General features: G+C 40.9%; 1 long non-coding RNA gene across 2 annotated transcripts; it reads right to left on the bottom strand.

The window, feature by feature from the left end:
• LOC119148499 lies at positions 1 to 25,764 on the bottom strand. 2 transcript variants are annotated; one of them, XR_005104407.1, is made up of 5 exons: positions 25,397 to 25,764; positions 24,896 to 24,959; positions 15,890 to 15,978; positions 15,096 to 15,141; positions 1 to 14,141 (listed from the first exon to the last, which is right to left on the bottom strand). It is a non-coding gene; the product is annotated as an uncharacterized LOC119148499 (long non-coding RNA). The 2 variants fall into 2 exon arrangements; XR_005104406.1 differs by lacking the exon at positions 25,397 to 25,764 and having other exon boundaries at positions 24,896 to 25,390.
• Positions 25,765 to 26,658: the final 894 nt, after the last annotated feature.

The raw sequence follows: 26,658 nt of genomic DNA, 5'->3' as shown, positions 1-26,658 counted from the left end.
ACAACCGTGAACTTTTGTCTTGTTAACATTCAGTGTTTTAACACATTCCAGGAATTTGCTTTGGGTCACATTTTGAAAACCACTAGTGGCCAGGTCCTATTGAGCTCGCTTTAAGCAATCAACTTCAAACAGTAGAAGCTACGTGGTTTTGAGAAGGCAGAGCATCTTGCCAATAACTTCTATGGACAGAGCTGCCTATATTACTGAGGCCAGACTCCTTCGAATAGCTGACCGATTTTATTCAAAGTTAACTTCAGATAACAGTAACCTGTACACAAATCGACAGGTCTAAAGCAGCTAAAGGGCAAAGAGGATCCAGGTAGCTGGCAAGGTGCCTTGAGTTGGGCATTGCTGCCCTGAATTTAAACCAAATTCTCTGCTCTTGGTTTTGCCCAAAGAAGATCTTCCACAACTGAACAGACTAAACGACTTAAAAATCAAATATTCAAAAAATGGATCAGCCGAGTCAAATTTCTGTGACAAAATGCAGTAGAAGTGCTATGCCACGGTCATATTACAGGCAATGCAAACAAACTGCATTCAACTTATAATGCAAACTGTGAACATTAAAGACAGCCCAGAATTAAACAAATAAATAGATTCAAAACTCTGTGTGAGGAGCATGTGTTTGAGAGTCTTGATTTACAAGTTGTCAGTCAATCTCCTCTACCCAACCATTTTATTCTGGAGGATTCAACCACAAAGAAAGTAACAGGGACTTTTAAAGTTAACTCTGAAATGTCTACATTTTACTTTATCCTTTTAGTTTTTAAATGGATTTCACATGATCCATACATTTTTTGAGAACTAAAGTGCTACTTCTAATATTTCCAGTTAAATGAAATCTTTGAAATAGAAGGAATGATAATACAAAAATCTAAAACTGTATTTAGTATTCTGAATGCAATTAGGGCCATTTTATTCAATTGATTTCTGAAGCTCCCATATGAGTGATCTACAGTGATATCATTCAGTACAACAGTAACAGGTGCCGAAAAAGTAATTTTAAACAAATGAATTTTATCACATTATATGTTTTTCCCCTATTACAGCCAACTTTCCAAGTACTTCTGCGCAATTACCTAAATGAAGGTATATCAAAAAGTACTTTATTCCAAGATGCATTTCCATTTTTCATTACAAGATCATTGGAGTAATAGCATTGTTTACTCTTTTTTTTCTACAGAAGGATTTTAGCACTGCTTGAAGACAAGAATGAAGTAACATAAGAAGAGTACACAAAGCCTATCTTTTAAACTAGAGTTCTACTACTAGAGTAAAATATACAGTAGGACTAGAAGGAACCTCCAGAAGACACCTAATCCATCTTCCTGCCTGCAGGAAGCAGTTATTCAAGTACTCCGATTGTACAGATCTCCAATGGAGATGGAAACTCCACAAGCTTGCCAAGCAATCTGTTCCCTATCCTCACCACTAAAGTTTTCTGTAATTTCTAAAATAAATCTTACTTGCTGTAATTTAAGCCTATTACTTCTTGTGATATCAAACATAGGCAAGGGAAATAGATTGTTCTACTCCTTGGAGCAACCTCTTGTGTTATAATGTCTTCACTCTATCTTTTCTGTGTCAGACTAAACTAACATAATTTATTCAATCTTTTCTTTTAGGTTATAATTTCTATAGTTTGATCTTTCTTGTCACTCTCCTCTGGACTGTCTCCAGCTGACTCTCTTTTTCCTTCAAGTCTGGTCTCTAAAACCGGACATGGTATTCTAATTCAGTATGAAATTAAGATTTTATAGTTCCAGATTTCATCTGATTATTTGAATAATGAAGCTGATCATCTCCCAGAAGAAGGATACCGAAGTTGTCATTCTAATGCATAGTAATTGTTCTGCTGGAAACTGTGGTAAGTTGACCTTGGCTGGACACCAGGTGCCCACCAAGCTGCTCTATCACTCTCCTCTTCAGCAGAACAAGGGGGGTGAAAATAAGATGAGAAAACCAACTTGTGGGTCAAGATAAAGGCCATTAAATGAAGCAATAGCAAAAGTCAGGCGTGCAGAAGCAAAGGGAAACAAAAGATGCTATTCTCTACTTCCCATCAGCAGGCAATGTTCGGCCACTTCCCAGGAAGCAGGGCTTCAGTACATGTAGCAGTTGCTCCAGAAGACAAATATCCTAAGTAACAAATGCCCTCCCTTCCTCCATTATCTTAGCTTTTATATCTGTGCAGACATCATATGGTATGGAATAACTCAGCAGTGAGTTTGGCTCAGCTGCCCTGGCTGTGTCCCCTCCCAAGACCTTGCCCACCCCCAGCCTGCTGGTGACGGGGGATGTTGCAGAGACATCCCTGATGCTGTGTGAGCGCTGCTCAGCAGCAGCCAAAGCGCTGGGGTGTTGTCAACACCTTCTAGCCACCAATGCAAGCACAGCGCTGTGGGGGCTGCTGTGGGGCTCAGCCAGACCCAATACAGAAACCAAAGTTGAAAGTTAGATTAATTAAACCACTTCAGCCAAAAACAATCTAAGGAAACTTGTTTTCCTTTTGGATTTGCACCTTAAGCCTGAACACCTAAGAGGCAGAAACTCTGATTCAAGTTTTCTTGCATCCTACTACTTCTATGAATTTTTTTGGTGTCTAGTAAGAGAGAAACGCATATGAAGCCTTTCCCTCAGTGGTGTTTATCTGCCAAATTCATCAAAACAAGACCAGGGAAGATGCCCAGGTACAAGCCTCTGGATGACAGCTGGAACAGACAGAGTAAGAAGATAGAGTAAGAAGAAGCAGGAGGACACAGCAGGGCCAAGCACAGCTGGTGCAGTTTTTAATAGCTGATTCAGGATTAGGCTGTGATTTTACAGCTAGTTCTGTTGACTCTGACAGAACAGCCCCTACCATAAGCCCACCTCACCAGCTATTCTAAACAACCTCAGAAACTTAGTGGCTGCAAGACCTCTACTTGTGGTGCATGGTTGAAACTGGCCAAACGCTATTTTCAGGGGGTGGGCTGATACAGACAGCGTGATTTCCTAAGCCCTACTGCTTTAAGAAAGCAGGCTAAATAGCTTCCCTACTACTGTTGTGAGCTACCTAAACCATGTATTATTACATACTATCTTGCTATATTGAATTTAGATCTCCTACTTAATTAAAACATATTAAAGTTTTAAATGAGACATGCAGGTAAGAACACGTCTACTTACTTTCTTTCTTCTTTTCTGTCCTCCCTTATATAACTGCTTTACTCTTTTTCTCAAGAGAAAAAAGATCCATGCTTTTGTGAGCAGGACCCTGAAATTCAGCCTGCTGTCATTTATTTCATTCTCACAGTGATTCGACAACTAAATTCCATCGTATTTAGGTGGAGTCACTCAAGGATTACGTAGGATATTCAGTATGTGAGACACAAGGTCAATCTATTCATTCCTGGAGGACTACTAATTACGTCACTAATGATGATACCAATTCCACTGCAAGGAGTTACAATCGTCACTGTAGGATTTTGGTCATAAATAAGTAAGAGGGCAGAGATATTTGTATTTGCATTAATTTGAAAAACTTCTCTAGCAAACATTTTATACAATCACTATTTGTAGATGTGTTTGGTATTTCAGGTTAAGTTGAATACTGGAGATTGCAGGAAAAATGCCATAAAACTTCAGCAGTACACCAGCATTAAGAAGCTGCCTCAGTCTACCAAAGAAGTGTCATATTTGCTTATAGTTACTCTGATAAATCTGATCCTAAGGGGTATTTATACTGTCTACTTCAAGGAGCTGTCTTTGTTATTATGAACGACCTCTTCAAAGGAGTCTACTTTTTTTTCTCTAGTGATTATAGAGGAACTTTGGAGGCTACTCCTACCATCAACTATCCAACATCAGGTGCTTAACATGGCCTCCCTTTCTTTCTTTAGCAGAGTTAGACACTTGAAGTACAGTCCAAAATGTGATCAGTGAAGGGTAGGGGAAAGGAGACAAAAAGGGAGAGGCATAAAATCTCATGAAGATATTGTCTACAGAGCAAGCAGTGCCTGACCTTACAGTAAGTTGGGGCAAGACCAGAGACAAGGCTGCTAAGACAGGCTAGAGGATGGAGCAATCGGAAAGAGATAGATACTATAGGGAGCAAAGAGAGAATCAGCTCAGTTTGGCTAGGTAAAAACGGAAATAAGGACTAGAATGTTACCAGAGGAACTGGAAGCAGTTGGCAAGAAGACGGGAACCTTAAGCTCCTAGGACAAGGTTTTACTAAAAGAAGAGATTCGGGCCCAGATGAACAACATGATAAATTACATTGGCATTGCCTATTTGAGGAGAATTGGAACAAGACACAGGGACAGGGACAGGTGTTTGCGCAGACTGACAAAAGCTGGAAAGGTTGGGCAGATGAAAACACAGTTGGTAGAAAAAGCACCTGAGCCCCAAGATTTATTCATTGTCAGAAACCGCATGTCTCACCAAAACTGAAGCCGGCCATGTGAGAACAGCACTCTGCTCTTACCAGCTGTCCCATCAAGTCCAGCTAGCATAAGTGTGGTTTCTCCACATAAAGCACAGCAAGGCAGAGCTTGTTTGCTGTGAGAATTTTCTTTTTTTACAGGTCTTGGTTGGACAGGAAGTCAAAATGTCTGGAGGTAGAGCAAGCTACTAGGTTATCTACTCTGGTCACATGTCTAACAAACACCACAGTACCCTCCTGCAGTAATACCTGCCATAATCTATGTTTTGTCATCTTGATTTGAAGGTGGACATCCTATTGGTAGTTACACTACTTAAAATTTATGACACCGCTCCTATTTGAATTTTGCTTTACTTTTCAAACACTAGCACTTTGCATGCCTTTTTTTCTATGTAACAGTTCTGTTCTACCCATAAAACTATTTACTTGGTGTAAGCAAACCGCTGTCTTCATAAAATTAATTCCATAAAGATATAGTCAGCAAAGAATATGCAAGCTCACATTCCCTGCCATTTTTTCTAGCTTTCAAATCTATTTCTGGGAACAGGACAAATATCTAAAGTAGACAAGATTGTGGACAAAGAACCCATGAGGTTTTGCAGTAACAAATTGTTTTAATGAATATATTGAGTGCATATAATACAACTAAATAAGATGTGGGACAAATCATCAATATTTGTGTTTTATTGGATGTCACTATGTAAACAGGATGTACTGTTTACTTACTATAAAGCCCATGTTAAGGACATCGTACAACAACATTTTCCAAGTCCCAGTTAAAGGCCAGGGAAAAGCCAAGTAGCACATCGGCTTCTTACAGGTGCAAAACCAGATTACTGAATTCACATAGTGAAAAAATACCCCTGCAAGTGTAAAACCTGCTTTAGCCTGTTATTTTAGGCACAATGCAGACATACCTGATAATTTTGTTATTTGGCACCAGTTCTTGGAAGGTTCAAAGGCACTGCAGAGCTTCACTCTCTCCAGTAAGGCACCTGCTGGTACTGAATACTTACATCTCTATGAAGCTAAACTTTTGCCATAACACAAGGAATCCTAGTCTTACTATTTTGACAGGGATTGAAACCTGCTTTGTCCCTTAAGCCTGAATGAGATTCCCGTAACAGGAAGATCCCTCCCTGCCTCACCTGCAGGCCAAACAAGCATGACCCCATGGTCAGGTGCTTGGGCAAAGGCAACTGAAGACAAGTGTTTGACACTGGCCAGGATATGCTCTCCAGCACGACCCAGTGGTACAGCAATCAGGAAACTCCCGGGAATGCAGCCATTCCCCACCAGCTTGCTCAGGCAGCTTCCTGATCAGAGGTTTCTGCAAAATCCACTCCCACTTCTCCTCCCACACTGCTAAGGAAGCCTCCACACCTTGAGCTGGGCTGTGACATCCTCCAGACAAAAGGCATCCAGAACTACACAGAGGGATGCATAGCAGAGGGACAAGTAACCATCCAGGGATTTCAGCCTTGGAGTAAGTGGGGGTGGAAGCATCCCTATCATGTCCTGTCTGTTGACACAACTCAGAAGGAAAAAGTAGTTCTCATCCAGATGTCATGCTACTTCAGAGAATTACCAATTCCTTACATTTGATGCCTCTGCTAATTTCTTCCTCTGTTCTTCATCCATGCAAAACAAACAAGACTCAGTGAAGGAAATATGCTCACACCTCCTCTGCATGCTCATGGCACATTTCCAGTCTGCAAGGTAAAACCTTTAAGGGCTACCCCGGCTGTGATGAAACATGGCACTGGTGGTTGCTATAAGGACCTACAAACTGCTGCCCACTGCTCTGGGCCAACTGCTCTTTCATCATTCTCCTCTACCTGCCTGCAACCTGTAGAAGTTCAGGATCATTTCCCCCTTTGCTGTATATGTGGATCCATCAGACTTGTCTTTCTTCTCTCTCTTTTATCTAAAGCATACTTGCAGCTTTGACCCAATTTTTCTATGTTTCTCATTGTTCCTGAGAAGGGGCATAGTGGTAGGAAGTCCAGAACAAGAAGATGAGGCTGTTTCTCTGTTCACAGTAAACAAATTCACAGACAGAACTTAGCATGCATTATATAATGATGTTCAGTCAGAACTTGTACCTGATATGGATTTGGTACAGTTCTTACAACACGCGGAAGAACGCTTTTAGAATCTGTCAGCCATCTTAATTTAAAAATTCTGGAGCTATTTAAAAAGCAAGCTTTAGTGAAAGTCAGTTTTTAGTAAGAACACCAAAGGAACCTAACACATTTAAATGCTGAATGCACCAGCGACTCACGCATGAACCACAAAGAGCTCATGCACAGCAGAGTCCATGTACGCAGCTGGCAATGCCAAGCTGGTGACTTACAGCTAACTCAGCAAGGCTGAGACAGTAGTTGTCACAACTGCAACTGCAATGCAAACTGCACTACAAATGCCTTTTTTAAGTGCTTCAATTCACTCTCAAGTGAGCAGAAACATCTTGGGAATGTAAGGGTGGGATCCATCTCATCCAGTTTGGCACATCTGCATCAATGGAGTCTTGAGAGTGATTCATCTGACTAAAAGTAGATCCCTGCTTTAAAATGAGATGACTCACTTTCTGGACAATATTGACTGTTTTGACTAAATCCCCATTGACTATGACTCCAGGCCTATCAGCAGCCTCTACCCACTCTAAAACAGGAGAGAAATTCAATGAGTTTGACTGAAGGCTAGGGATATTCCAGGACATGATCAAGTAAACTAGTAGCTAATATAGACTATCTTCCAGTTCTCATTGTAGAGGAACTATTGATGATCCTACAGAGACATCACCACAGTAAGAATTATACTGAGATAATATGCCCAAACCAGGCATTAATTAAAAATAAAAAAAAGAGGTAGAAAGGAATTTGGGGTTTCTTTAAATCTTCTGTAAGTATAGAGCTATTTTTTTACAATGATGTTTTATACTGTGCATATACATACCAGATATATATTCACCATTTATGAATATTCACCATGAATCAACAAAGTATTTTTATGTAATCAAAGTCCTGGCACATTAGGAAGATTGTATGTTTGATAGTTTTCAAATTATATCATAGGCTTTAAACTATTGCTTATAAAAAGATGCAGATACTGAAATTTTGAAGTTATTTAAATAGAAATTATTTTCTTAACTAAGGGGAAAGACAGTCATTAGTTACAACATTTTTTTGTAGAAGCACATCCTTGTGACCAGCATGTGAGTGATGCTTTTATTATACGCACTGGATATGTTATGGGGTTTGAATCATAGAACTTCTTCTAAAACTAAACTGAACAGCCACATAATTCTTCTTACAAAGCATGATATAATCTAATCAAAGTGTTGAAAGCTGATTTTTTTTTCTTTCCTCATTACCCATTCCCCTTTCCCATATTTCTAATAAAATATAAGCCAGTGTGTCGATTTGTTAACTACTGAGGAAAGGACAGGAAGGTTTATATTCTAACTATTTTGTCACATAGAGAGAGGCATTATCAAACTAATGAAGAAATGCTAGGTTTAAGACAAAATACAAGTAATATTTTCTATTTATCAAAGGTTAAAAACATACTGGATGTTTTTATTTAAGATAAGGGTTACGATTATACACTCCCTTGTATTTTTCCTGTTACCTATACCAGTGGAAGCTGCTGCCAAATCAGAGATCCCAATCAATTTCGCAAAACTGTGAATGATTACACCAGAAGAAGGAAAGGCATATATTCCATTAAAATATGTATCACATACATTAAACTTTTAGTGAGACATAAAGTAGGTTCATATTGTTTCTTATAAAATGTATAGAATTTGATCACAGTCATAAGGAGATAAATGACATTTTTTTCAAGCACTGTTTAGAATGTGCATACTTTTCAACAGAAAGATACTAATGTAAGTCAGCTTTTCATTTTATACAATTTTTTTGTAACACATAGCTCCATATACAGCCCTGAACAACACTGTGAGTGCAACAACATCACGCTCTCATATGGTTTTGCTAATGCTGAAGTTAAGCAGAGTGTTTGGAAATGGGAATTAATACCAGCTAGAAGACAACTATGTTCTAACTCCAAAACGGTGCCAATTGCAGTCATGTACACTAGCCATCTACAGACAAGTAAGTATGCATTATCTATTAAGCAGATAAGAAACCCACATGGGAAAACAACAATTTAAAGCCCTGAAAAAAACAAGGCTACTCCAAAACATCTGCCACTTTCTACTGTCTCCAATCTCATCTTAGGACAATAGGAGGGAAAATGTCCCTCAAAGCAATCCTGATTAATTATCCTCTTAGGTCTTTCATGCCTTCAGTAGAGAAGCATGTGCTCTTTGAAAATAGATCCATGCTTTTCAAAGTTCAGTATTAAGAGACAGATTCAAAAGAGATTCAGACAGATTTTAGGGTTCTACATTGAAAGTTACAGCCCTCAGAACCTAAACTCAGCTGCCATCTTTCAGCGTTGAAATGTGTAGGTGCCTCACCTTTGACACTCAAGCTCTCTGAGGGCAACAGGGGTTCTAGCAGATCTGCAGTGGCAAACTGTTGTCATCTGCTGGTCTCTGCCTCACCCCTCCGATGGACAGGTTGGAAGTGATCCCTGGAGGTCAGCTATTTTAACTTCTTATTCAAAGCAGCTCCAACTAAAGCAGGTTGCTCAGTCAGGTTTTGAACAGCTCCAAGACAGAGATTCCACAATATATATTGAAAACCCATTCCAGCATTTGACAATCCTAACAACAGTGAAAGTATTTTTTCCTTACATGCAGAATTTCCTGTTAGCAACTTGTGTCGATTAGCAGTTCCCCTACCACCATACACCTCCAAGAAGAGTCTGAATCTCTTGTCTATATTCACCTCACCACACTCTCCTCATATGCTTGTCCTCCAGCCTGTGTGACCTTAGCGACACTCCGCTGCATTCACAACAGTATGTCAATGTCTTGTGCTGGGCAGCCAAACCCAGTACTCCAGAAGCAGTCTCACAAGTACCAACTAGAGGGGAATAATTAATTCCCTGGACGTGCTGATTACATCTTGCTGATATAAACCAGGATGAGGTTGACCTTGTTTGCCCCAGCTGCCAACTCACGCTCATAAGTGTCCACCAGGACTCCAGGTCCCTTTCTGCAAAGCTGCTGTCTGGTCAGTTGACCTCCAGTATGTGCAAGTGCAGGGGGTTATTCCATGCCTGACACAGGACTTCTCGCCTTTGCTGTGCTTGGTGACGCTCCTGGCAACCCACTCCTCCAGCCCGTCCTGGTCACTCTGAATAACAGCCCTGCTCTCCAGCGTATCAACTGGCTCCCCTGCAGGCTGGTATCATCCATAAATTTGCTGATAGTGCACTCTCTCCCATAGTCCAGATCATTAACAGTGAAGACATCACACCCCACTGGCCCCAGAATCTGTCCCTGAGGGGGACTGCCACTAGCAACCAGCTGTCAGATGGACTTTGTACTGCCAGTCACAACCTGTTTAGCCTGGTAGTTCAGCCAGTTTTCCATCCACCTTGTCATCTGCTTATGCTGTCCATATCTCACCGTTTTGTCTGGTAGGATACTATCAAAGACCTTGGGAAAAGCTTTGCTAAAGTCAAGGTAAACAATATTCACTACTCTTCCCTTGCCCACAGAACCAGTCGTCTTACCAAGATCAACCAATCAGTTCACCCTGGTAAATTCATGCTGCCTATTTCTAACCACCTTCTTGCACTTCCTGAGCTCAGAAATAGTTTCCAGGAGCAAAAATCTTCCAGGAGACCGCTGTTAGACTGCTTAGCTTGTAGTTCCCTAGATCCTTTTCCTCAACTTTCTCGAAGACAAGTATGACACTTGTCTTTTTCTTCTGTCCATCGGGGACCTCCCCAGTCACCATAATCTGTCAAAGTCAATGGGCAGCAGAGTCACGGTGACATGGGTTAGCTTCCTCAGCACCCTTGGATGCACTCCCCTGCTTCCATGAACTTTGGTACATCCAATTGGCTTAAGCACTCAGTCTTTCTCCACTGTGGCTACTGCTTCACACCCTCAGACTCTACTATTAGCCCCAGGATTGAGAGTAAATCTTACCAATAAAAAAGCAAAAAGAACACTCAGAAGCAGAATAGGCATTGAACACCTCCCCTTTTTCCATTCACCTTCTGTCAGTAGGTCCCCCTGCCACAGAGTACTTGGCCCACATTTTCCATAGGCTGCCTTTTTGTTGCCAGCAACCTTATTAAAGTCCTTTTTGTCACCATTCACGTCATTTGCAGTTGCAACACCAACTGAGCTTTGGCTTTCCTAATTCTCTCTCTGCAGACTTGGGCAATGTCTCTATATTCCATCCAGGTAGTCCTGGACCTACTGCATACTTCTATTTTGTATTTTGAGGTCAGTCAAGAGTCTCCTGCTCATCCATACTTGCCTTGTACCACATCTGCTCATTTTTCTGTGATTTGGAATGAACCAATTCTGTGTTTTGAGGAGGCTGTTCTTGAAGGTCAGCTAGCTATCCCAGGGGCAGCGAATTGTCTCCCATGTAATGCTACCCACCAGATCCCTGAACAACCTGAATTTTGCCCTCCAGAAGTCAAGGCTGGCAATTTTACTATTTGTTTTGCTCATTTATCTCAGGATTTTAAACTATACAATCTCAGGGTTGCAGCCAAAGCTGACCTCAATCTCCACATGCCCAGCCAGTTTGTTCATGAGTAAAAGGTCCAGCAGTGCACCTCCCCTAGTGGACTCACCAATCACCTGTGTCAAGAAATTGTCATTGGATTTTTTTATTTTTTTTGCACTTAATCCATGCTTCAAGTGCTGACATGTGTCAGGAACCTGGTGTTCCCTAGAATAGGGAGTTGCACTTTTACTGTCTTGACAGGAGAAACCTCACTTGGCCTTAAAGATCTGAATATCCTTATCACCTGCCACAAGGAATCTCAGGGAGAAGGCTCCTTTAACATAGCTGTAGTGCTGAGGAATACTGTGGCCCTAATGCAAAGGGCTTGTAACATATCCTGAGGAGAAATGTGATGTAAGTGTGAGGAGTTTAGAAATGTTGTGGTGCCAAGGCCTGTTGTGACAGGTGCTACCTTTGTCACCTCTAAGAAGGCTAGGAGTAGACAAGGAAACTAAGGGGACATTCTCAAATTGTTTGGTGCTAGCTACAGGGATAAGCAGACCGGTCCTATCCGTCTTGAGTCCTATCCACTCACTAGGGTCCAAGGAAGACATAGTACTCCAACGCTCACCAGTGCCAAAGATGAGAAAAGTAGCATGCTTGCAGTCACTTCATCTTAAAGATCTTTTCCAATCTAAATGATTCCATGACTCTATGACTCTATGTAGGCTTTTACTAGGTGAAACAGTGCTGGAGATCCCCGTTGCTGTATTTCACTTGCCAGTGAGCTTCCTTGCTAATCTCATGTGCCCAAGAAGTCTTGATATAGTAAGGGTTAGAGCTGCTGCCTTGAGGGAGGACGTCCTAGCTTATTAGGAGGATGGCCTCGTACTGATTCAATAATGAAGGCTTTTGCCATTTCACAGCTCCTGAGTATTTAATGTGGCCATAGACTTCTGAATTTAGTGTCTCCATCATCTTCCACATCCATAATTCTGCTGTTCAAGTTCCTTACCTCCTCTTGTTCTAAAATAATGATGGATTGAACATTTATCAGAAATACATCACCTTCTAAGGCAGTTGAGGCTCCTGGTTTGCACAAGAGATGATAGGATCCACCCTTTGTAAGTCACGCTGAATGACAAGTAGTCTTTGGAGAAGACTTGTAGAGGCACATACGCATCTTGAGTTTCTGATAAACAGAAAACAACTCACTACCTGTCTGAAATTCACTGTAGAGCAGTGCCCCTGAAAGAAACTTGTGTGGGGCGCTCCGTACCTCGTATCATACACAAAAGGGGAAAAAGTCTTTGAGCTTGAGTAACAGGGCCTGCATACATCCTACAAGGTGAATACAGATGTGGGCTATCTCTTAAAACAGAACCTAGCTTTTCTTCAGTGAAGACTGTAATTTCCCAGCTAATGTATTTGAAGAAGCAGGATGACAACTCTTGCTCCTGAAGAGGACTCCTCATCATATTTTAAACGAAAAGACATAAACACCAATCAGGATAGCATTGTAGGCTATAAATCCTAAGTAAAATAGGCACCTGCAGACAGTAGTACCTCTGCTTAAGAAAGCTCCAAGGCCCTCTTTTGCACAAAATTTTTCACTAGACTGAGTGGTCCCACTTGATCCTGAGTTTTGTAGTTCCTGTTCCAGGGCAATTATCCTTTGATTTTACATGAAATGCTGAACCAGGACCTGGTTTAGAAGGAAACTGCCGTCACATGAAAGAGAAATTCTATTGTAACACCAAGTGCTTTATATAGTGTTTCTCAATTGTGTGAGAAGTACAACAGCTGGGCTGGAAGAGTATGGACTTTGTAGTTAAAATCTGAAATTTTTATTTTTAAAAAGAAAGATAAATAAGTTCTCTTGTTTCTTCATTTTCATTCCCGACTTTCCTTATCCTCTTCTCTAGCTCACATAATATAGATTATTTTTTATAATGCTTTATTGTGAGAAAAAAGGGTTTTGAGGAACATGAATTTATTTCACTTTGACTAAACTGAGTGTATCCCAAGGTCTAAACTGCACGACATTTCTTCTTACTTCATATGTAGAGGCATTTGATTTGTCCTTCTGGAGCCTCCCAAGGCTTTCAAGCAATTCAAGGGTCATAAATGCACTGGGACTGTAACACATGATGAGCCATTGGGTTAATCTACAGAAGCAAAGCCCCTAATTGTTGAAGCAAGACAGAAGAGGTGGTGAGGCTAATGATGCTGCATTATTCTGGGCTCCAGCCCAACCTCCTTCCATCACTGGAACAGTGAAACTTCCAGGGTGAGCTGGAAGAGCTACCTCTCCCCTTGTTTTTCTAAAGCATAGCATCAGTTTGATATGATTGACACGGGAAAGGGGAGGGTTTCTAACTGAAAATCAACAGTTAAAGGTCTGTTCTTATTTTTCAGTTACTTAACTTTGCCGTTTATAAGATAAAATTATAATTTGGGATTATTTACAATTTCATTCTTCCCTCTGTACTTAAGGGGGAATGAATCTCCAGATTGATGTGCTGTAGCTCCAGCACCAATGTGTTGCAGAGAGGAGGCAGAGGAAGTAGGACCTGGAAAGAAAGCTAAAATGGATGAGATTTACCAAAAATTAAAACCAGTGGGTCTACGGGAGGGCAGCAGTTTGGAGATTCAAGGGCAGATAAGGCAGCACTTCAGCATTCAGTTTTAATGTTGACTGAAAACATTAATCTTACCAAAATAAAGTCTGTGGTACGTGTCTTCTGTCTCTCTCATCTACACGAGGACATGTAGGAAGCATAGTCATTCTAGCAATATCCCCTATTTGCACTACTTTAGATGTGGAATTTATTTCATATATGCATTTACCTTAAAATTTGTCTACAGAAAAATAAAGAGGGGGAAAAAAGTATATCGGTATAGAAGACCTAAATATAGATGTGCCATGGTCCCAAAGCTTCTTTCTTAGATTCTTCATGACTGAAGGAGATAAAATTGTTTCCAAATCTGTCTTGAAAATATCTAGCAAACACGGCTCTTTATGGAACTTCTCTCCATCCCCAAGGCCTGCAGACTCCAAACATACGTCTTTGGATACAGTGCAAGATTTTGGTGCACACAGGCTTAAAGTAGGCAACAGAAGGAAAACATAACAGGGTTTTTATCAGTCAAAACGCTTTTTCTAACTAATTTCTATATTGCCTGTGTCTATCCCACATGGACAAGCTGCAGGTAAAATGAAAGTTTTCTATTCCTGTTTTCTTGTAAATACCACAAGATGACAGTTGTACCCCACCTGCCCTGAAAAAGAGCAAGTTAACTATGCAGCCAGGTGTACCTCCTTCAAAATGCCTGTGGCAACTGGGCTAAGCAAACTAGAGGAAATATTTTTCAGCAGACCCACTTCATTACCCTTTTAAACAGCAACATGGACCCGGTAGCAGCACTAGTTGCCTTGGCTTCCGGTTTCCTGCACTCTCTCATCACTGTGAACAAGAGGGCCGATGCTTTGTCCTGCTGCTGCTATCTGAATGGTGTGGATGCCAGAGCCTTTGAAAGTGGAATAAAGGAAGAGGGAGCCCTGCCTTTCCCTGATGCATACCTCCGCCTTCTCTTGCACTGACACTGCCCTTCACATTGTGATTCTTCTTTGGTAACAAGTCCCTTTAAAAGGTAACTTTTTTGTCCTCTAAATTTTCAGCTGAATTAATCTTTACGTAGACTGTAGTACAGCTGTGTGAATGCTAACGCCAAGAGGAAGAAAGAAGAGGATGAAGGTGGCTGCTTCTGTTTGGAAGCAGCCAGTTTAAGCTATATTTAACTGATTGTGGAACAACTTGCTGTTACTTAACCACTAGCAGTAGCAGTTCCAGAACTTGGCATCAGTTTTGAGTATTTAGTGCGTAACTGTAAAAAGCCACTCTGCTACAGGATGAAGCTATTACTGCTGTTCAGAAACTAGCTAGTCAGACTACTACCACTTCATGAGCTACTAGCTTGGCAAATCAACTACTATATTAGGTTAGTAATCATTATATATATAATATAATATAGTTATCATTATGTAAATTATTTACCTGCAGGTTTTCAGCATCAGGGATTTGCCCAAAATCTCAGTTGTTCCTAGAATGAAACAGTACCATGAGACCCACACTGGCCAAGAGGAGATACAGACACTATGCATACACATGCTCATGACTCAGAAGTGATCCCATGAAACAGCTGCCTCCTAAGTTACATTATATTCCATATTTTGAGGAGATTTGAGCTTTTACATCAAAACTTGTCCAATAAAAGAGCTAGGAGTTGTCTGTTAGATTTTCCTTCCCCGAAGATTTAAGGGGCTCTTAAAGCACGAGAAATATTTTGTCCCCAAATAATTTTATGTATTGGGGTAAGCAGAGTCTTAACACAAAATCTGGCACACAATTCAAGAGCTACTTCCTGTAGTAGCTACTTTGTGGTAATGACATGTCATTTCTGTAGATTGTGTAAATTGCTGGCTCTGGTTTTATACTTCAATAAAATCTGTTTGCATAGCTCATACTTCTCCTTTCATTAAAATTAGGCAGGCAGAAGTTCAAACAACAAAACTTTATTGTTCATGTCTGTAAGTTAAATAACCACTGCAAAGTATGAAATGTTTTTAAAACAATGTAACAACATGCAAACCACTGCTAAGTTGTACAGAAATTGCAGTGTACTTTGAAATGATTGATGCACAAAGGAAGAACCCAAGTATCAGCTCCTTGCAATTCTCCCATCTCCTCTCCATACCCCCTTATTTCTTGTCTAAGTGGTGCATCACAGAACATGAGAAGAATGCTTAGGATGGCTAAATTCTGGAATCAAACACTATAAATGTACTTACATCCAAACTGTAACTTGTTTCTTATATTCAGACAAAGGACAGTATTTTCATATTAGCAATCTAGTTCTTCTTCCACCTCTACAAAAATGCTGAAAAGTAATTTTTTAGAGATACATATGAAATATTTTAAAGTAGAAAACCCTTACCAAAATTAATTGGCAACACTGCTGCAGAATATGAACGCAACTGGTAAGGTTCTTTGCAGGTATTTTTACCTACTGTCTTTGACTAGTGAATTGGCAGCAGCTTTGTCCAATTAATTTTGACAGGAGTGAAGACTGATAAAGAGAAAAATTTATCAGTACTTAAGTCCTGACTACTTTCATTACCCATAAGACATTACACAGAATACTAACACTCTGGTTTTGAGAGATGAACCAACACCTTCTGGGAAACACCGCACAACTCCTGGACTCCAGTTCCAACACACTTACATATGGACACAAACCCCTTTTAGATACTTGAGTTCAGGTCCTGGAAGAAGCTACGGGAGCCGTGACTTGAAGAGCTCCTGTTCTCTTACTGATACGTGGAGGGCACCAGCTCAAAGAACAGCGCGCTTGGCAAGGCTGGTACAATACTGCATTTGATAGTTACACTCAAAATGTGCCATTCCAGATAGCTGGCCAGCAGTGGTCTTTCCTCCTGCCACACCCAGGCTCAGGCACCTGCCTATTTATTGCTTTCTTTCCAAATGTTAAACTTCCTATAACTTCATTTGCATTAAATCCCAGTTGTGGAGTTTAATATTTATTGCTACTCCCCATTTAAGATCAGCAAGCTTTACTAAGGCAATAACAAATTAACCTAAAATAAGTTTGGCACAAAATATGGTGGCTTTGCTTTTGCTAATATTTGAATTTGTGCCTAACATCCAATGAGCAGTACTCCGCTGCAGCACTGGACAAAGGGGAAGCTTAAGAGGAACTCCTTTATCAGGCACGACAACCCATTTTCAAGACACCTGGAGAGCTGTGGTGTTGAAGTGCGCATGACAGCTTTTTAGAAAGCCAGTAGCTGCACAACGTATGTTTTGTGGTAGAGTTTTGTCATCTACCAAGGCAGGGGAAGTTCTGCTGGGCTACCTAAAAGGCCATCTAAAATCCTGCCGATTTTTTCTTCAAAAAATCCCCTCACTTTCCACGAAAAGATGTTGAAGAATACTGAAGCTGCTTCGATGATATGTTCGAAAAGTGCCTGTTTCTCTCCAGCTGGCACTGAATCGCTTGCAGGCAGGCAGAGGTCAGATTCACTGACTTCTGTACCTAGGAACTGCAATGTGCCATTGAAAAGAACAAGAACAGACAAAAAGCAAGTTTTCTTTTCTGCATCTCCCCTGGTACTAGAAGAGTATAAAAAAGCAGACCCTTCATTATAACAAATGCTCAGTGTAACTTCCACATACCTAAATTTAATGAAGACTTTTAAAAATAGAATATTGTTGACTTCAAGCCATAAAACTCTCAATTCTACAGTAACTGTGTTTATGAAGATCATATAAAAAGCCTTCCCTCTCCCTCAACCATAGGGGGTTTGTTTGTTTTGTTTTGGAGGGGGGTAGGTGGGGTGTCCCCAAATAAGAGGCATGTGACTATGGAGTAGCACTCTGTGTTCTAATTATATTGCTACAAGACACGTCCCAAACATTCTGTGAGGATGGGATGGGGACAGGTTAAGGACAAATAAAGCAAACAGCTGTATAAAGCTCTTCTATATAATTCTCACACCTAACTGAAGCCAGTAATACCACAATGAAGACAAAAAAGCTCTTAACATTATGCTCGCTAGCCATTCATTAGGCAGTCCTCTCTTAAAAATTAAACAAATAACAAAACCCAAAAACCTAAAAAAGCAGGCAGTACTTATTAGGTCAAGCCTTTGTTAGCAATGAAGCCACCAGGACCCTGTGAGCAGAGATTAGCAAACTAAGTAATCCTTTGGGAATTCCCTCAAGACATCCAGCTAGCTGACAAAACTGTTCCAGTCTTGGACTGTGATCCCGTAACAACAGTGGTGTGGTGATCACAGCTCTGCCTACCTACAGTTCACATACTACCCAAGGCTCAGTTAACGTACCTACCACAAGGCAATTGCTTCAGCTACTCAGTGCCCTAAACCCATTTAAGGAAGGCAGCACCAAAATCACCACAAGGAATGTTTTACTACTTGAATTGGAAGTACAGCACTTGCTGTCTTCCTTTCATACACTGACTCTGTATTGGACAGTGCTATTATGAGTAATTAGCATTACACTGGCATGAGCTGATCATATTACAGGATAGCTGACTTCCCGAATTGGAACCCAGCATACAGATACACTGCATATAGTGACTGTAAATGCAAATAGAGCCAAATAGCTACTAGGATACGTTTTCAGGACTGAATTTCAACAGGACTTCAGGTTCTGAGATACCTTGTAAGAAGAAACAACCAAAAATACGCAGTTCTTTCTGAACTTAAAACTACTTGGGATGAAGTTTTTCGGGCAAGGTGTCTGCCTCAAGCTGATGTATTCAGAAGAAATTTTCAGCAAGAACCTAAGTATTAAACTGGGAGAGGAAAAAACTCCCGTTTTTACTCAAGTACAGAAAAAGCCCTCTTAACGTACTTGAAAAGGCCTTTACTTTGAAGAGAGAATTTGAAATTTAGTGGGAGAGTAGACTTTGAAACAGGGACATGCCTTTTGGGCAGTTTTCCTATTCAACATCATGATAAAGCAATACGCTTTTGAATCTCAAGCTGCAAATGCACGGCAAGAAATAATTAAAAAAAAAAAAAAAAAGAGCTAGAAGCCGGATTTTCTGAAAATTCTGTGGCACTAGCAATGCTGCAGGTTGGTGCTTGCCGTCACTCCTACCCGAGGCAGCAGTGGGGACTGCAGTTAAGGTTGGGGCTCACTGTGCTCCGTGCTCCCCCTCCTGGCACCCAGGCCAGCGGAGAGAGCCAGTGGCAAGCCTCGGAGGGAGAGGAGGAGTGGGTGACGTGGGGAGGCTACAGCAAATGCATCCTGTTGAGTATATCCCACTTCTATTTCTGTCTTTATCAAGCATTTACACTGAGCAGCGGGTTTCTTGCATCGAACTGGTGTCCTCTAATGAAGTGCTTCTCGTTTTCTGAGTTCCAAATTCGAGCCTCTGGAAACTAAATGCAGAAGTACCAAACAGTATTTACCGTACGTGTACAGCCTTCTTGACTGCACCTTCTGAGCACTGCAAATGTTTCAAAGAACAGAGCACCACAATAATCTCGCACAAGGAAAGCCCTAACAATGCAGAGGACCACAACATGTACACACAAATTCATAAAAAAGCCTATGACTGAATTTAACACGGCTCTAAAGTTCTGGGTAGCACTCCTGCTGAACTCTCTCTACTCTCAAATAACCTGTAAATTATATCTATTGAAACTGTGCTTTAATTAAATAAAGCACACCCCAAATTAGCAGCATTCCTGTATTGAATTCCTCCATGCCTTAGCTTTCTCAGCATTACAGTGATGATAATGCCACAAGCTCAGAATTTTGGGATCTCATTAGTATGAGCATTCAGATACTCGCCTAATGATCACTCTAGAAAAGCCTGTATGAAAAAAATAAGTAAGTCTGAATACAGATAAACATTAAAACATCCTGCAGATACAAAGGCATAACCTTTTTTATTATTATTATTCAGTAAGCAGTATCCACCCCAAACTGAATACCATGCATGAAAAGAAGCGATCATATAATTAAGGAATATCATAACACACATGCATGATGTCACACAGATGGAAGACTCTTAAGTAATGAGCACTGGATTTTTCAACCTTAATTTTTTGTTTATGTTAATGGTTGTATGTAATTACATGTAACTTTAATGTTCAGCTGCAGACGAACTATTAGATTTTTATTTAAAGTCAAGAATGGCAGATAAAAAAAAAGTGAATGCCTATATATTTTCTTCTATAAATAAGTAAATTGATCCCAATATGAACTTGATTGCAGCTAGTTATCCAAATTCTTTTAAAAGGAGATCCTTAAAAAACATCTTTGAAAGCTTCATTATCATATTTTGGCAAAAGGAGGATTCCTTAGCACAATGCTTAAGCAACATGGGGAAACTTGCACTATGAAATATGTACTATGATTTCTGTACAGTACTGCAAACATGACACCAACACCTGGATTAAGGGCACACAACTCCATTTTCTTAAGTGCTAAGCACAACTAATTCCAAAGGAACACCATGGCAGCTCTGTAATAACTTGGTAGCCCCTTGAAGGAAAAACTATGACATTATTTCATTTTCCTAAAGCAAAGTGAAGAATGAGCCCACACTTACTAAAACAGAGGTAACAGATCAAGCACAATATTCTAAGGGTTTAATTCACAGACAGGCTTACTTTACTTCTGTCTTATAAATCTAGCTGAACTTGTAGCGTAAAAAAAAATATCTATTTTGACTTTGTAAATTAACACTTGAGTAACTTGATGAAGGATGAAATGAGACAGGGAGAAGCTTCATTCCTAGAGACCGTACTGTAAACTCAGGGCACTGCTGTTTACACTGGAGAACTCACTACAAGCAGTCCCCTGTGCAGCATGTGACTTAAGGCACTAGAAGTTTGTGTTCAAGAAACTTGAAATAAAATACAATGATAAAGAAAGCCTTAAGATTACAAACCAAGTGTGAATAGCTGCAGTACTAAATACTCCTGAATCAGCAAAAGATCAAAACAAACTGTATGGTAACAGCATCTAAGGAGATATATATATCTGAAGTTGAAGTTTCCTGTGACGCTGCTGGAAGCCCCCTAGAGAGGGGGTTGCCCCACCCAAAATGATCAGGTTTTCCTCACTCCACTGCTTGAACCCACATTTTCTTTCATCTTTTCCCTTCTTCAGCAGGGCTACAGAAATTCTTCCAGGTTCTGTACTGTTCTTCAACACACGCAAGGGAGTCTCATAGAGGGAAAAGACCTTTCCCCGGCCTGCAGCTTCCCCACTCTGCACGCAAGCTAGATAAGCAGAAGGCTAAGCAGACCAGTTTGCGTAACATGTTTTAACACTCCTACCCCAAACATCCACAGGCTGTACTTTTGCCTCTTGGTAAGGGGTTTGGGGACTATACTTGCTCTAAACAGTGTTAGGTACATCTCAGCTCATAACCAGACACTACCCCAACTCTGCATCAGTCGCTCTCAAACAGCTGGCAGCTCTCAAACCTGGCAGCTCTGGAAGCCCCAAGATCAAGAATTGATGGAAGATACAGGAGCATATATACATTATTTCTACTCTTTCCTAAGCAACTTCGGTTATCCTCTGTTTGCAACAAGATTCTGGGTATGACAGATCTTATGTTAAGGTTCAAAATTCAGAAATAGTTTGCAGCTCAGCCTAATAAACATTTTTATAATATCTGGAGATTAACAGTCACAAATTCCGCTAAGGGCTTCAAATGCTATAATGTTACTGCAAGTAACCAGAACCGATACTCGACTACATTGGATAGTCCTTTATATGTAAACAATCTCAAAAACTGTTTCTCACTAGCTTTTTTTCAGTTATGTCAGACACTACTCTAGTTAAACAGCTTAAAGTCCAATGTTTTAAGTGCGAATTCCAATTTAGGTGTCCCATCAGCATTTGACTAATGCAGTAAATCTGAGATTTTATTTTCTGTCGGTTAGTTTGAAAATAGATAAAACTTCCTTTTATCTGGGCAACACAATAGCATTCGCTGCAATGTTGCTCATCTATCTGCACTCTATAAGACCAAATCCATATTAAGTAGATCACCAACAGACAGACTGAGAATTGTAATTAAACAACGACAAATTTGCTCCTTCAGAAGTACGTCGGTGGGTATTGATGTGTTTTCACTGCTTTTAAGTGCTTGATTTGCTTGGGCAATTTCAATAATCAGTTAGTTTAAATGTTATTTAATCAGCATTTCTTTCATGTACTAAAGTTTTCAGAAAAGTTTCTGCAGCATGTATTATATTGAAATGCATAAATTGTCACATGTACTGTCTGTCCACACGTTCACAGTTGCACAAACTACTTCCCTTTTCATTTATGCCTATATAAAAGTTAACTAAGGCAACCGCTTACTCAGAGAAATTTCTACATATTTTTAGCTACCGTTGACGGCTATTTGAATTGGTGAAAATATGAAGATGAGACAGTGCTACGTGACAAGCAAATATTGCCGGCAAATCTGCAATACTGAGAAGTCTCTTACTAGTAGCATTTCACCACTTAGACTTCTAACATGTTGAAGTTACTAGGATTATTTTGCTTTAAGTTAACTAGACCCTCCCCACCTGTGTGTAATACCAGCATTCTTCCTCAGCAAAAAGCCTTAAAGTTTGAGCCATGCTTAACCTGATCGTTTCCATATTTCTTAGCATGGTTCCTTTTTAACATTCAGAACTCTCTCAGTTTTACATCTCAATCAAACTTTCACACATCCAACCAGAAACATGAATCACACTAGCGCTACTTCAGGGAACATGTACAGCTATAGTGGCAGAGGAAGCGTGCCATCCACCAGATCACACAAACACAAGAGGCAATGACAAAGTAATGCTTGAGACAGGTAACTTACTAAGCGCCAATATATTTTTTTCTTTTTACAACAACTGCACTCGTTTGCTGTCAGGACATCTGTGACTTCTGTGTTGCAGACCAATGCTTCTTAGAACCTCAAAATGTTTGCCGCCATTAAGGCCCTAATCTGCATTAGAAGTATGAAACCTTAAGAAATGCAGCAAGTATTTTTGCCTGTAAGGAAAGGACATGAATTTGATAATCTTTCTAAACTTACTGTTGAAGTATGGCCAACCTCAAGTGTTCAGGACACAAAGTCAGGACCCACAAAAGAATTATGATTTCAAAAGAACCGCAGTTTTGAAATCAAGTGGGAGTGCATTTACATATTTATTTTTACTTCTCCTTCAGTTGCATTTAGGGTTTTCCTGCTTTGTGTTTCACACTTCATTGCACAACTGAAAACCCCTCAACTCTGAAAGTGTTTTTAATTCAGAGTTTAGATGATCATAAAATTCATTGATTCCACAAGGTGGACCTTTGTGAAGAACAGCAAGTATTAGAAAGCTACACTAATTACAGATAACATTTTAAAGTATTTCATCAATTTACTTGAGTATTTACAACAACGTTTATGTAGGCCATTTTTCCTTTTTTATTTCCCAAGTAGTAATACCATAAAAATAAAGTTGAAATGAGGAAGGCGCACAACACATTAGATTTAGAAGGGAAGTGCTGTAAGTCATTGAAATAAACAACTTAAGAAGTTGGTTCTTTTCAACATAAAAGTGTGGGGGTTTTTTAAAGAATAGCTAAGCCAAACCTACTGGGGTAGCCGAGTTCCACTAACTGTGGTGGAAATCCTGTACAAGTGTGCACAAGTATCCTGTAATACTGTACATCTGCTTTCCCACCTTTGCTGTACTACTCAGCATTTAATTTCATGCATAAGACCTTTAATTTATGATTTAATACTGTACCACTGAAGACTAGCCACTTACAGTCTATACAAACTAGCAGCATCTTTAAAAGAAGCTAGAACACTAAATTGTAACGAAGAATTTTAAAATATTCAGTAAGGAGGTGCAGGACTAATATCTTGCTGAGTAAATGCCCCTTGTTGAAGCGTACATTTGTCACAGCAAGCTATGCAAAAGTGAAGTCTTTAGCTTAACACAGGCAGTTAAATCCAACACTTTAACATTTTTTATTAAAAATGGTTGATATGAATGTCACTAAAATTTGCCACTGTCTTTCTGACCCTTTCCCCTCCAACAGATACTCATCCTGTAACTTTCGTGTTTATTTTCAGACTGCACCTATATTATATGCTACTGTCTGCAGTCTTAACTGAATTTACTGTATTGTCTAGTCCATCTAATAGGCTGCATCTTCTAAAAACACATACATACACACAGGCTCATACGCAGAAATAAAATACACTAACTTCAGTTTCTAAGGATTTAGAGTTTACTGTTTAATATAAGTAGCATACAGCTAGCGATACTAGTTACTCTAATCAAAATGTAATGTTGCCACAATTCAAGAGCAGCACAAGCAGAAATGAAAATGGAAATGAGCAAGAATATTTCACCCCACCAGAAAGTAAATGCAGAGTTAGTGGCACACTGACAAGAGCAATTGTGGCCTGCTCTCACGATAGCAGGAGTTTGGCAGATAGGTAATACGGACAAAATTTCATACTAAAGATTCCATGAAAAAAGTTTGAAACTGCAACACAGGATACAGCCATTAGAACAGAAGATTCACTTAGCACAGTTATACTTAAAAAAGGCAACCAACACAAACTCCAAAAAACCACCCAACCACTACTGAATAGGGACAATTCAGTTACTGCATCTGCACCGTTATGCACACATTTACACACCGAAATCCACTGTATATGATAACTTTTATAAGCAATTTATAATAGTACATAATAGGTTTTATTTTACAATTTAAATGAATTCAAATTGCACTGACAGGTACCTACACAGAGATCAATAAAAAGATTATCTTCTTCTAAATGGCAAGATTTTTCCCCTTTTCCCCTACATTTAATCTTTGATTCTTTAATATGCAACAAGAGGTATTCTGTAATTCTTAAGTATCAGCGTAATTTTGGTACCTTTAAAAATTATCACTTTCACCAGGCACAGGTCATCACCTTTATTGAATACCATTAAAATGCATGCATATTAAAACAGATAAATCAGAAAAAAAGACTTAATTCACAAGCCCTTTTTCTATCTCAAAATAGGGGGGTGCCCCTGTCAATATAAAAAAAAAAAAACACCACACCAAGCCCGGTGGCGTAATATTGTATCAGCTTCACAACCTTATCATAGGGGATCTCCAACTATTTCAGCTGTAAGCTGAATAACCAAGCTGTAAGAACCAAGACATAGTTAATGTAAAACAGTAATTATCATCAAGCTGGCATCACAAGATCAGAGTCCAATACAGACATTTTGTACCTTGGTGCTGGATAGTGTTACTTGAAGCATCAGCCTAATAGCCGGTTTATTCATAAGGCACGCACTAAAATGAAACAAACAGTAATTAAGTGCTGACAGTGACCTAGTTAGCTACACAAGGAGCTAGATCGTCCTGTCCTTCATTACAGGTTCGCCGGAATCCGACAGGATCGGTCCCGTCCGCCGGGCTGCGCGGGAAGGCGAAGCGGGGAGCAGCGCCCCTCGCCCGGGCAGCCCCGGGCTCCCGCGCCCGCCGCGGCCCGCCCGGCCCCGCGCTGCCGGCCGCCCCCCCGGCCTCCCGCCTCCGAAGCCCTCGGAGCCCCGGGGCCGGGCCCCGGAGAGCGGCGAGGCCGGCGCAGGCAGCGCCAAGGCGGCCTCCGCTCGCCTTCCCCTCCCCCGCGCCGCAGCTCCGGCAGCTCCGCACTGGGATAACGCAGCCTCTGACTCGCTCGCTGCTCGCGTCCCCCTTCACCTCCCTCTTCTCCCTCCCCCAACGCGCACACTTGATAGAAAGTCTCCTCTCGGCGGCGGGAGGGCGGTGAAATCCTTCGCTCTCCTCCCTCCGCTCTCTGTAACACGAACGAGCCGCCGCCTTCTGTTCCTCAGCCTTGGCCAAGTCGGCGTTTTGTTGACAGGCTCTGCCGGGCACAAAATGGGGCTGCCTCTTCCATGGGCGCCGCCATTTTGTGAGGAGTCGCCGCGCTAGCTAGCTACAGCCGCAGCCTCAGTAGCGGCGGCAACGGCAGCCCAGGCGCGCCGGAGCGGCGGCCGGGGTCTGTGTAATGGTTGAATAAAGTGACCCCGTCTAGGGAATCCCCAGCTGACAGTTACGTAAGGGACCGTGCGCAATTGCTGTGCTTAGCATGGAAACCCACCTAGCCCTGCTACGCAATTTGGCTGTCCTCCCCTCTGCCTCCCACTCCCCTTCCACAGAGCACCGGGGCGAGGAAAGTGACTCACCTCTGTCGACCGCCCCTCGCGGACGGGAGACCCCCTGCTTTTAAGGAATTTTAAGGCATGATTAAAAACCACCGCCCTCCTGCGAAGGAAGGTTTAGCTGTGTATGTCTGAAAGAGCGATTTAGACCCTCAATGGCTTGTTTTCAACCTCTCTCATTCATATTATCCTGGCTTTGGGAGTCTTATGCACGCTGTTGCTGAAATAGCAGAAACTCGAGTGCCACAGACAGGAGCTGCAAACCAGGATCCGCTGCGGGTCTGCTTTTAGGGGGTGGGGGGGACGACGACTCTTAATGCTACAGTGAGTAAGACACTATGCATTTCTTACACTGAAATCCATACACCACCACTCCATCCAAGAAGAAGGGTGACTTTCAATATAGAGTATTAATTTGAAATGGAGGGATTTCTCCCTGCCCCAAAGTGTGAGCCCAGGGCAAATCTTATCATCTTACTATGGCCATCTTAAAGCTGAAACAGCCCTCGGTTCAAAAGGAAAAAAAAAAAAAATCTTCTGAGGGAGGAAAAAAAAAAAAGTTTTATTTTCTGAAGTAAGTTAGTACATGGAGTAGAAAGGAATTATAGTTTTCCTTCTTGAAGTGCTCATTTGGGGCCATAATGTGCCACTGATTTTAAAACAGCTTCTTACTGACTTTAATGAGGAGTTCTGCTTAAAAAAAACCACAAAGGCCTGATCTGGCATTGGATTTCAGTGTATTGGCTGTGAGGGCAAATGTTCCCCCAGAGTCTCTTACACTGGGGCAAGTGCTCACCTGTGGCTCTGTTTGCGTATCAGGGAAGGGC

The sequence above is a fragment of the Falco rusticolus genome, chromosome 5 (assembly GCF_015220075.1).
Source record: "Falco rusticolus isolate bFalRus1 chromosome 5, bFalRus1.pri, whole genome shotgun sequence".
NCBI lineage: Eukaryota > Metazoa > Chordata > Aves > Falconiformes > Falconidae > Falco > Falco rusticolus.
This window is presented reverse-complemented; position numbering and strand designations above follow the sequence as displayed.